The sequence below is a fragment of the Triticum aestivum genome, chromosome 7D (assembly GCF_018294505.1).
Source record: "Triticum aestivum cultivar Chinese Spring chromosome 7D, IWGSC CS RefSeq v2.1, whole genome shotgun sequence".
In the NCBI taxonomy this organism is placed as follows: Eukaryota; Viridiplantae; Streptophyta; class Magnoliopsida; order Poales; family Poaceae; genus Triticum; species Triticum aestivum.
In genome coordinates this window covers 402,539,945-402,551,994 of record NC_057814.1, presented here as the reverse complement: position 1 = coordinate 402,551,994, position 12,050 = coordinate 402,539,945, and positions in this window count along the sequence as shown.

The following is a 12,050-nucleotide window of genomic DNA, read 5'->3' as shown; positions in this document are numbered from 1 at the left end:
TCCTTATATTCCTCCGGGTCATAATTGATCATTCATTTTCCTTAAGCTCAAATAGTTGTCTTTAACTATCCTGCATAGAAAAACAAATCACAAGTCTCTAGGCGGCTTACCGCACTGAGAATCATAGTCTCATACATATAACCCGGAATATAAATCTAAGTCACGAAAGACTGGTCCTCAATTATGTCCTTGATATAACCGTAATAACACACTTACAGGCCTTCAAGTACACTTCCGGTTTATATAACCCGGATAATAAGGTTGGTACCTCAACTCCGGTTTACCAGTCTTGATAATGCTGATTGTGTGCGACTAGCACTGTGAATCAAAGTTAAGCCGGCGGAACAAGAACCGCCGTGTACACTGTTGATACAACCAGAAGAACTTGTTGTAAATCAGAAAATCAAAACTCAGGGGCTTCCGGTTCGAATACGACCAGAGACCCGTCCCAAAGGGGTTAAGCTAAGATTCGAATGCGATCATATAGCCCCCAGTGGGTTTGGCGATGCCGATCAAGAGGGTACCGACAGCTATGTTCTCTTTGGTTCGAATACGACCCATGTTTGAACAGGAAGCCCCCAAATGACCTTAAGAGTTGTTTAACGACGCTGATTCGAATACGATCCACGTCGGTTCCCAAAGGGGGTTGAGCTATGATTCAAATATGATCAAAGAAAACTCCCCAATGAGCTCGGCACTTTGCCAATCAAATGGGTATCGACAGCTATGTTCTCTTTGGTTCGAATACGACCTATGTTTGAACAGGAAGCCCCCAAGTGACTATATTGCGTACGGCTAGATTCGAATACGATCATAAGCCGGATCCACCTCTAAGTTACCATGTGATCTTGTAATGGAAACAACACATTTACCTTTGGAGGAGAAAAAAGGACAGAGGTCCTGCTTTATTGCTTATCATAATATATACATGGCTTATAGAAATATGTACATTATGAGAGCCGGTGGCTCAAGTGTAATAAGGCCGAAGCTGAGCTATGTTCCACGGCCGACGGGTCTCTTCCTCCGACTTACGTGAATCTTTATGCTCGCGAACGTCAATAAGGTAGTATGACCCGTTGTGCAAGTTCTTGCTGACCACAAAGGGCCCTTCCCAAGGCGGGGATAACTTGTGCGCATCTGTTTGATCTTGGATGAGCCGGAGCACCAGATCACCTTCCTGGAAGACCCGGGACTTAACCCGGCGACTGTGATAACGGCGCAGGTCTTGTTGGTAAATCGCTGAGCGAGCTGCTGCCACATCACGCTGTTCGTCCAACAAGTCAAGAGCATCTTGGCGCGCCTGTTCATTATCCGCCTCAACATAAGCCGCCACTCGAGGCGAGTCATGACGGATGTCACTGGGGAGGACTGCTTCCGCTCCATAAACCATGAAGAAAGGCGTGTAACCCGTAGACCTGTTAGGAGTAGTATTGATGCTCCATAACACGGAGGGTAACTCCTCCACCCAACAACCCGGCGTCCGTTGCAAAGGGACCAAAAGCCGGGGCTTGATGCCTTTCAGAATCTCCTGATTAGCTCTCTCAGCTTGACCATTGGATTGAGGGTGAGCCACTGATGAAACATCAAGTCGAATATGCTCTCGTTGACAAAACTCCTCCATGGCGCCTTTGGACAGATTGGTACCATTGTCAGTTATAATGCTGTGTGGAAAGCCAAAGCGAAAGATCACCCTTTTCATGAACTGAACCGCCGTGGCTGCGTCACACTTGCTAACTGGCTCTGCTTCAACCCACTTTGTGAATTTGTCAACTGCCACCAAGAGGTGGGTCTTCTTGTCCTTGGACCTTTTAAAAGGCCCAACCATATCGAGCCCCCAGACCGCAAATGGCCAAGTGATTGGTATCATCCGCAGCTCTTGAGCCGGCACATGAGCCCGTCGTGAGAACCTCTGGCAACCGTCACATTTACTGACCAAGTCCTCCGCATCAGCATGAGCCGTCAGCCAATAAAAACCATGACGGAAAGCTTTGGCCACAAGGGATTTTGAGCCGGCATGATGGCCACAATCCCCTTCGTGAATCTCACGCAAGATTTCTTGACCTTCCTCAGGGGAGACACAACGCTGGAACGCTCCCGTAACACTACGGCGATGTAGCTCACCATCGATAACAACCATTGACTTAGACCGCCGGGTTATTTGTCTGGCCAAAGTTTCATCCTCAGGCAACTCTCCCCGGGTCATGTAAGCCAAGTAAGGCACCGTCCAGTCCGGGGTGATGTGGAGAGCCGCCACCAACTGTGCCTCCGGGTCAGGGACAGCCAAGTCTTCCTCTGTAGGCAACTTAACAGAAGGGTTATGCAAGACGTCCAGGAAAGTATTAGGCGGCACCGGTTTTCGCTGAGAGCCCAGCCGGCTTAAAGCATCAGCCGCCTCGTTCTTCCTGCGATCGATGTGCTCTACTTGGTAACCCTGAAAGTGTCCAGCAATAGCATCAACTTCACGGCGATAAGCCGCCATGAGAGGGTCCTTGGAATCCCACTTGCCTGATACTTGTTGAGCCACTAAGTCTGAGTCGCCGAAGCACCTTACCCGGCTCAAGCTCATCTCCTTAGCCATCCGAAGACCATGGAGCAAGGCCTCGTACTCAGCCGCATTGTTAGTACAAGGAAACATCAACCGTAGCACATAATGGAACTTGTCACCTTTAGGGGAAGCCAATACAACTCCAGCCCCCGAGCCCTCCAATTGCCTGGACCCATCGAAGTGAATAGTCCAATATGTGTTATCCGGCTTTTCTTCGGGCACTTGTAGCTCTGTCCAATCGTTGATGAAATCCACCAAGGCTTGAGATTTAACAGCAGTGCGTGGTACGTATTTCAGACCATGAGGTCCGAGCTCTATAGCCCACTTAGCCACTCTCCCTGTGGCCTCTCTGTTTTGAATGATATCTCCAAGGGGGGCAGAACTGACCACAGTGATAGGGTGACCCTGGAAATAATGCTTAAGCTTCCGGCTTGCCATGAACACACCATAAACAAGCTTCTGCCAATGTGGATACCGCTGTTTGGACTCGATGAGCACTTCACTGACGTAATAAACCGGCCGCTGAACCGGATGCTCCTTACCCTCTTCCTTGCGCTCCACCACCACAGCCACACTGACGGCCCGTGTGTTAGCAGCTACATACAGTAATAAAGGCTCCTTGTCAACCGGAGCAGCAAGGACTGGGGGCTCCGCCAGCTGTCTCTTCAAATCCTCAAAAGCAGTATTAGCAGCATCATTCCAGACAAAGTCATCAGTTTTCTTCATCAACTGGTACAATGGCATGGCCTTCTCACCCAAACGGCTTATAAACCGGCTTAAAGCAGCAATACGACCCGCCAGGCGCTGGACGTCGTTTATGCACACCGGCTTAGCCAGAGAGGTGATTGCCTTGATTTTCTCCGGGTTAGCTTCAATGCCTCTGTTAGAAACCAGAAAACCCAAGAGCTTGCCTGCAGGAACACCAAAAACACACTTGGCCGGGTTAAGCATCATCTTGTAGACCCGGAGATTATCAAAGGTTTCCCTTAGGTCATCTATCAAGGTTTCCTTCTCCCTGGACTTAACCACAATATCATCCACATAGGCATGAACATTGCGCCCAATCTGGTTATGAAGACAGTTCTGCACGCAACGCTGATAAGTCGCCTGTGCACTCTTGAGTCCAAAAGGCATAGACACATAGCAGAAGGCTCCAAAGGGAGTGATGAACGCCGTCTTCTCCTGGTCCTTAACTGCCATTTTAATCTGATGGTATCCAGAATAAGCATCCAAGAAACTTAAGCGCTCGCAACCCGCCGTAGCATCAATGATTTGATCAATACGGGGAAGAGCAAAAGGATCAGCCGGACATGCCTTGTTTAAGTCCGTGTAGTCCACACACATCCGCCAGGTGCCATTCTTCTTGAGCACGAGCACCGGGTTAGCTAACCACTCTGGGTGAAAGACTTCAACAATAAACCCGGCCGCCAAGAGCCGGGCCACCTCTTCACCAATGGCTTTCCGCCTCTCTTCATTAAACCGCCGAAGGAATTGTCTGACCGGCTTAAATTTCGGATCAACATTGAGAGTGTGCTCAGCGAGTTCTCTAGGTACACCTGGCATGTCAGAAGGTTTCCATGCAAAAATGTCCCTATTCTCACGGATGAACTCGATGAGCGCGCTTTCCTATTTTGGATCCAGATTGGCACTGATGCTAAACTGCTGAGATGAATCACCTGGAACGAAATCAACAAGTTTAGTCTCATCAGCCGACTTAAATTTCATTGCCGGCTCATGCTCCGTAGTTGGCTTTTTCAGAGAGGTCATATCTGTTGGGTCAACATTGTCCTTGTAAAACTTCAACTCCTCTGTTGCACAAACAGATTCTGCATAAGCCGCATCACCTTCCTCACACTCCAAGGCCACCTTCCGGCTGCCATGAACCGTAATGGTCCCATTGTGACCCGGCATCTTGAGCTGCAAATACACGTAACACGGCCGTGCCATGAACTTGGCGTAAGCCGGCCGCCCAAATATGGCATGATACGGACTTCTTATCTTGACCACCTCAAAGGTTAATTTTTCCACCCTGTAGTTGTACTCGTCTCCAAAGGCCACTTCCAACTCGATCTTACCAACTGGATAAGCCGACTTACCAGGCACCACACCATGGAAAATAGTATTGGACTGGCTGAGGTTCTTATCAATCAACCCCATACGACGGAAGGTCTCATAATAGAGGATGTTGATGCTGCTGCCTCCATCCATGAGCACCTTAGTGAACTTATATCCTCCCACCTGAGGAGCCACCACCAGGGCCAAATGACCCGGATTATCAACCCGGGGAGGGTGATCCTCCCTACTCCACACAATAGGCTGCTCAGACCATCTTAAATAGCGTGGAACCGCCGGCTCAACAGCATTCACAGCCCTCTTATGAAGCTTCTGATCTCGCTTACACAGACTGGTGGTAAATACGTGATACTGTCCACCGTTAAGCTGCTTTGGATTGGTCTGATAACCCCCCTGCTGCTGTTGATGACCCTGGCCAGACTGCTGATTAAAGCCCCCTTGACCGTTCTGAGGATTAGAATTTGAGCCGCCGCCCGGGCCATGAAAACCGCCAGCGCCTGAGCCGCCGCCCGGGCCATGGTTGCCATTAAAGGCATTGGAATTCTTAAAGGCTTTCATGATCGCGCAATCCTTCCATAGATGAGTAGCTGGCTTCTCCCTAGAGCCATGCCTTGGACAAGGCTCATTCAACAGCTGCTCCAGCGTCGGGCCTGACCCGCCGGCTCGGGGAGGTGGCCTCCCCTTGCGTCGCTGGTTATTCCCCTGTGAGCTGGCGTTGGCCACGAACTCTAGGCTGCCGTCGGCCTTACGCTTGCCACCTCCTTGGTTCCCCGGGTTATGCTGAGGACCCTTGCCATTGCCGTTCTTCTTTCCCTTCCCTGTCCTTTCATCATCTGAAGCGGGGTCCTTGGTACTATCAGAGTCGGCGTACTTGACGAGAGCCGCCATCAGCGTACCCATATCATTGCAGTCGCGCTTAAGCCGCCCGAGTTTCATCTTCAAGGGCAGGAAACGACAATTCTGTTCCAACATTAAGACTGCAGAGCCGGCATCCATCTTATCAGATGAATGTATTATCTCTTTGACCCGGCGAACCCAATGTGTCGTAGACTCACCCTCCTGCTGTTTACAGTTAGTCAAATCCACAATTGACATAGACTGCCTACAGGTATCTTTGAAGTTTTGGATGAACCGGGCTTTCAACTCAGCCCAAGACCCGATGGAATTCGGTGGTAGCCCTTTCAACCAAGTGCGGGCAGTCCCATCTAGCATCATGGTGAAGTACTTGGCCATCGCCGCTTCACTGACCTCCAGCAATTCCATGGCCATCTCGTAACTCTCGATCCAGGCTCCGGGTTGTAAATCAGCCGTGTAATTAGGCACCTTCCTAGGGCCTTTGAAGTCCTTGGGTAGACGTTCATTGCGGAGAGCTGGCACTAAACAAGGGACACCTCCAGTCCTCGTAGGGATACCCACGTCGACGGAAGTCGTCGGATAAGCCGGGGGAGTCTGGTAAGCCGTCAACTGAGGCACCTACTCCGCCTCCTGCCGCGCTCTATCTTGGTCTGTTGCGTGAAAGGCTTCGTTATGAGCCGGGCCATGGCCAGGGGGCAAATCATGGCGTCGGACATTACTTGAGCCGGTCGCTGAGACCATGTGTCTGCTATAACTCGGGCTCCGGCCCGGACGAGGGGTTGAATGTATCCTGTCCCGGCTGTAAGAGTACGCCTCTTGCTGCGCCAGCGCTGTCTGAAGGAGTTCTCTGACCCGGCGGGTTTCAATAGCCGTTGGAGAGTCGCCGTCAATTGGGAGAGCCGCCAGCTGTGCTGCTGCGGCGACCATGTTCTCCAGCGGGTTAGCATAATGACCCGGTGGTATTGGCACATACTGAGGCGGGGCAGGGTTCACCCGGGGAGGCCCCATCACTTGTGGCTGAACAGGGGTCCCAGACCCGGGCACTATGATCCCCGGCGGGTTACTAGACCCTGCACCTGGCGTGTTGAAGAGGTTTTGAGGATCGTAGACCGGAGGGAGTCGAGATTGGGACTTTTGATGCCTCCTTCTCATGACCTCATTGGACGCGTTCTGATCCATCGTGAGCCGGAAGGACTGCGCCTGAATCAACTGAGTCTGGGCGTCGAGAGCCGCCCTCTCCGCAGCCATCCTGATCCCTTCCGCCGCCAGATCCTCCTTGGCTTTCACTAGATCTAACTTTAACTGCGCCACCTCCGCGTCATGCTGAGCTTGATCCGCCGGGTCAACCGTGGCGGTCAACAGGGCCGTCATCTTGTCCGTGAGATCCATCAGCACCTGAGCCGGCGAGGGCACCGGGTTTCCTGACCCGGCGGCAGGGTTTTGAACAGGCTGTGCACCGGCCATGAAGATTCCAACCCGGCTCGGCGGCTCAAAAGGGTCCGGAATACTGTCACCATCGGAACAACCCCTGAGCCTGCCATCTTGAATTTGATACAACGAGTTTGACTCGTCTGTGGACGATTCGCCGTCAGAGCCGGCGGCCGTCCCATCACCAGATCCGGATCCATCAGAGAGCCCTCCATGGACACATCCCACAAAAGCATGCTTCAAGGCAGGCAGGGCCCGGGCGGGTCATGCGCGCTGAGCCATCTCGATGAGATCGGCGCAGAGATCCGGCTCAGGGCCCGGCTCACCAATCTTGCCAATGAAGACATGAATTCCGCCGAAGGGGGCCCGGTACCCGTACTCAATTGAGCCGGCGTCGGGGCCCCAGTTTGCATCGTCGATGTAGAGCTTGCCGCGACGACTCTTGGTCATCCGGCCCACAGCGTATCCCTTGAGCCCTTCGAAGCTGCCCTTCAAGAACTCAAATCCACCGTGCGCTGGCCCCACGGTGGGCGCCAACTGTCGTGGAATTGTCACGGCAGATGTCCTCGAGCTAGGACTTAGTCATGGAGCCATCGCAACTAGGAAGCTTAAAGGGGTTAAGCGGGACAAGGAACACGAGGGTTATACTGGTTCGGCCCCTTACGGTGAAGGTAAAAGCCTACGTCCAGTTGAGGTGGTATTGATTAGGGTTTCGATGAGCAGGGAGCTTGATTGCTATGCCTGGCTCTCGACGAGATCTTTCTTGTCCCTAAACCGCCGCCGGGTCGTCCCTTTATATAGAGAGGTTGACGCCCAGCAGCTCTCAGAGTCCCGGCCGGCTCATAAGAGTGTCCGGCTCGGACTCTCAACTATTCTTGCCTTACACTACAAGTTCTACCATAATAGCGGTTGTAACTACGGGCCTTAAGCCATCTCCGGGTCTTAAGCCCATCTTTGGCCCGCCGTCTTCAAGCTTGGCGCCGGGCTTCAGGTGATGACCATTATGAGTAACCCGGCCCCTCCGGGCGGGTGACTCTAAGGTTTATATCCTCAACAAAAGGGTTGGACAGGTGCAATGATTTGCAGAAGACAAGTACTTCAACTTGTCTGAGAAATGGTATTTAAAGGAGAACATGGTCGGAACCACGATTGCAAAAGGCCAGATCCCAGATATAAGATGAACTTATACCAAGGGAATAATTAATTTAAGAGAAGCTTTTAATGATAAGACCTACATCGTGTCCATGGGCATGAACACAAAGTTCAAGGTCGACTCCCACTTCTCCAATGCATAACCTTTCATTCACTTCTCGCATTCGATGAAGTTGTATGGTAGAAAATTATTATCTGGCAAAATACCAGAAGAGTATGACTCATGAAAACTTTCGAGTTCACACATACTATGAAAGGCATAGGTTCAACCCATCGGGGCATCGTGGAAACATATACCACAAGCTTCAGGGGCAAATAACACAAGCTCGATAGTAGAGCATGGGTGATAAAATGAGAGGATACAATTTACTAAAGGCATTATGTATCAGGGAAAGAACTTCCAAAGTGATTGAATATGAAGGACGTTGTCGGATAAAATCCAACAAGGTTCTGATGGTCCATAAAGGATCTGATGTGAGTATCGGCACACAACCAGAGGTAGAATCAATGCCAAGACCTTGGACTATAGAAACAACTAAGTAACTTAGAGATCAATTGCAGAAGAATTATGATTTACAAAGCGAAGGATCAGAAACAGACGCTCTGATCAAGGATGGATAAGTTCAATAGACATAGGGGCAAAATCGACGACAATTTGATTGGCGAGAACCAGCTCACGTTTCAAATGACGTCTGAGCCGGAAGGATGAATTCTAGGCTCTGATTGAGGATTGCGAGCATTCGCAACAGATTAAATCAACGCACTCAAAATGATAATGACAAGAGATGCCAATAAGATTACGAGACTTAAGATTAATCATAATGCAAGTAAGCAAGAATTTCAAGAGCAAAAGGCTCCTGAGGATTTTCGGAAGATCGAATGGTATTTTGAACACTTTTGTGAAATACTTGAATCAACTAGGGATGAGCGGATACTCGGTAAGTGCGAGAATTATCCGTAGGGGTATTCAGGTGACAAAGAACAGCAAGGCAGTAAGCTCAAAGGATTCTCGGAACAACAGAGAGAATTTCGGGGTATCTTGTAATAACAAGATCAACCGGGAAACATTGTATGAATGGAGAGTATACGTGGTTATCCATAGGAGTTTATCGATGAAAGGGAATTGCAAAAGCGATGAACACAAGTTCTCGGGTTATCAGCGGAGAGTATCTTCAGGGTCTTCACGTGCAGCAGACGATCATCAGTAATAAGGGGCTCTCCGGGTGAAAGTGATAATGAGATCCTAATGTTAGATTTAGTAAAATTCACTTAACCCGAATAGAAGAGAGATCAGAGTCCCAGAGTATAGGCAAGGAGTAAAAGATCCTAATACCACCCAATGGCGACGTGGGCCCGTAAGCCACATAGCCATGTCAGTAAAAGTTTTTCAATGACTAGACTCGACTCCGGCCAAAGAGTTGGAAAGGGGGATCCCTACAGGCAGCTGGCTCTGATACCAACTTGTGACGCCCCCGATTTGACCGTACACTAATCATGCACGCAAATGTGTACGATCAAGATCAGGGACTCACGGGAAGATATCACAACACAACTCTACAACATAAATAAGTCATACAAGCATCATAATACAAGCCAGGGGCCTCGAGGGCTCGAATACAAGTGCTCGATCATAGACGAGTCAGCGGAAGCAACAATATCTGAGTACAGACATAAGTTAAACAAGTTTGCCTTAAGAAGGCTAGCACAAAAGTAGCAACGATCGAAAAGGCAAGGCCTCCTGCCTGGGACCTCCTAACTACTCCTCGAAGCCGAACTCCACGTAGAATCATCCTCGGGATCTCTAGCTCCTGGACTCCAGCATCTGGTTGCGACAATCAGGTATAGAAAGGGGAAAAGAGGAAGAAAAGCAACCGTGAGTACTCATCCAAAGTACTCGCAAGCAAGGAGCTACACTACATATGCATGGGTATAGGTGTAAAGGGCCATATCAGTGGACTGAACTGCAGAATGCCAGAATAAGAGGGGGATAGCTAATCCTGTCGAAGACTACGCTTCTGGCCACCTCCATCTTGCAGCATGTAGAAGAGAGAAGATGGTAAGTTCACCAAGTAGCATCGCATAGCATAATCCTACCCGGCGATCCCCTCCTCGTCGCCCTGTTAGAGAGCGATCACCGGGTTGTATCTGGCACTTGGAAGGGTGTCTTTTATTAAGTATCCATTTCTAGTTGTCATAAGGTCAAGGTACAACTCCGGGTCGTCCTTTTACCGAGGGACACGGCTATTCGAATAGATAAACTTCCCTGCAGGGGTGCACCACATAACCCAACACGCTCGATCCCATTTGGCCGGACACACTTTCCTGGGTCATGCCCGGCCTCGGAAGATCAACACGTCGCAGCCCCACCTAGGCTCAACAGAGAGGTCGGCACGCCGGTCTAAATCCTATGCGCGCAGGGGTCTGGACCCATCGCCATTGCACACCCGCACGTTGCGAGGGCGGCCGGAAGCAGACCTAGCCTAGCAGGCGTTCCAGTCCAATCCGGCGCGCGCCGCTCCGTCGCTGACGTCAAGAAGAGCTTCGGCTGATACCACGACGTCGAGTGCCCATAACTGTTCCCGCGTAGTTGGTTAGTGTGTATAGACCAAATGGCCAGACTCAGATCAAATACCAAGATCTCGTTAAGCGTGTTAAGTATCCGCGAACGCTGAGCAGGGCCAGGCCCACCTCTCTCCTAGGTGGTCTCAACCTGCCCTGTCGCTCCGCCATAAAGTAACAGTCGGGGGCCGTCAGGAACCCAGGCCCACCTCTACCGGGATGGAGCCACCTGTCCTTTCAGCCCCCTCATCAGAATCACTTGCGGGTACTCAACGAGCCGACCCGACTTTAGTCACCACATGTGTCATGTATATAAAGTATATAGTATATACCCGTGATCACCTCCCGAAGTGATCACGGCCCAGTAGTATAGCATGGCAGACGGACAAGAGTGTAGGGCCACTGATGGAACACTAGCATCCTATACTAAGGAGTAGGATAGCAGGTAAGGGTAACAACTGTAGCAACAATGACAGGCTATGCATCAGGATAGGATTAACGGAAAGCAGTAACATGCTACACTACTCTAATGCAAGCAGTATAGAGAAGAATAGGCGATATCTGGTGATCAAGGGGGGGGGGGCTTGCCTGGTTGCTCTGGCAAGTAGGGGTCGTCAACTCCGTAGTCGAACTGGGGGTCACCGGTAGTCTCGGGGTCTACCGGAAAGAAGTAACGGAGGGGGAGCATAATAAATAACAGAGCAATCAAAGCAACACAAAGCGTAATATTGACAATACGCGGTGCTAGGTGTGCCCTAACGCGGTAGTAGGTGATACCGACGAAGGGGGGAAACATCCGGGAAGGTATTCCCGGGGTTTCGCGTTTTCGGACGGATGAACCGGAGGGGAAAGTTGCGTGTTTGCTATGCTAGGGAGGTGTGGCGGACGAACGGGCTGCGTATCCGGATTCGTCTCGTCGTTCTGAACAACTTTCATGTACAAAGTTTTTTCATCCGAGTTACGGATTATTTTATATTAATTTTTAAAGTTTTAATTCAATTTTAGAATTAACAAAATTTATTTAATTCGAAAATCATTTTATGACGTCAGCATGACGTCAGCGGTCAACTCTGGCCGTTGACTGGGTCAAACCGACAGGAGGACCCCACTGTCATTGACTGATCACTAATCAACATTAGTTAGTTTTATTAGTATATTAATTAGGTTTTAATTAGCTACCTAATCAGGATTATTTAATTAATTAATTTATTTATTTTTAAATTAATTTTAATTAATTAAATTTTGAAAAAAAAAACGTTTCACAAGGGCGGGCCCCACATGTCATTGGCCCTAAGGGCCATAGTGGGTTCGGGTGCCGTGGGGGCTGCCCGAACAGGCGACGCGGGCGCGGGCGCTGGGCGTAGCCCGAGCAGGTGTATGCCCAGGGGCGCGGGGGAGGGCGGCGGACCTGGCAGGTCGCCAGGCCGGCGTGGGCGAG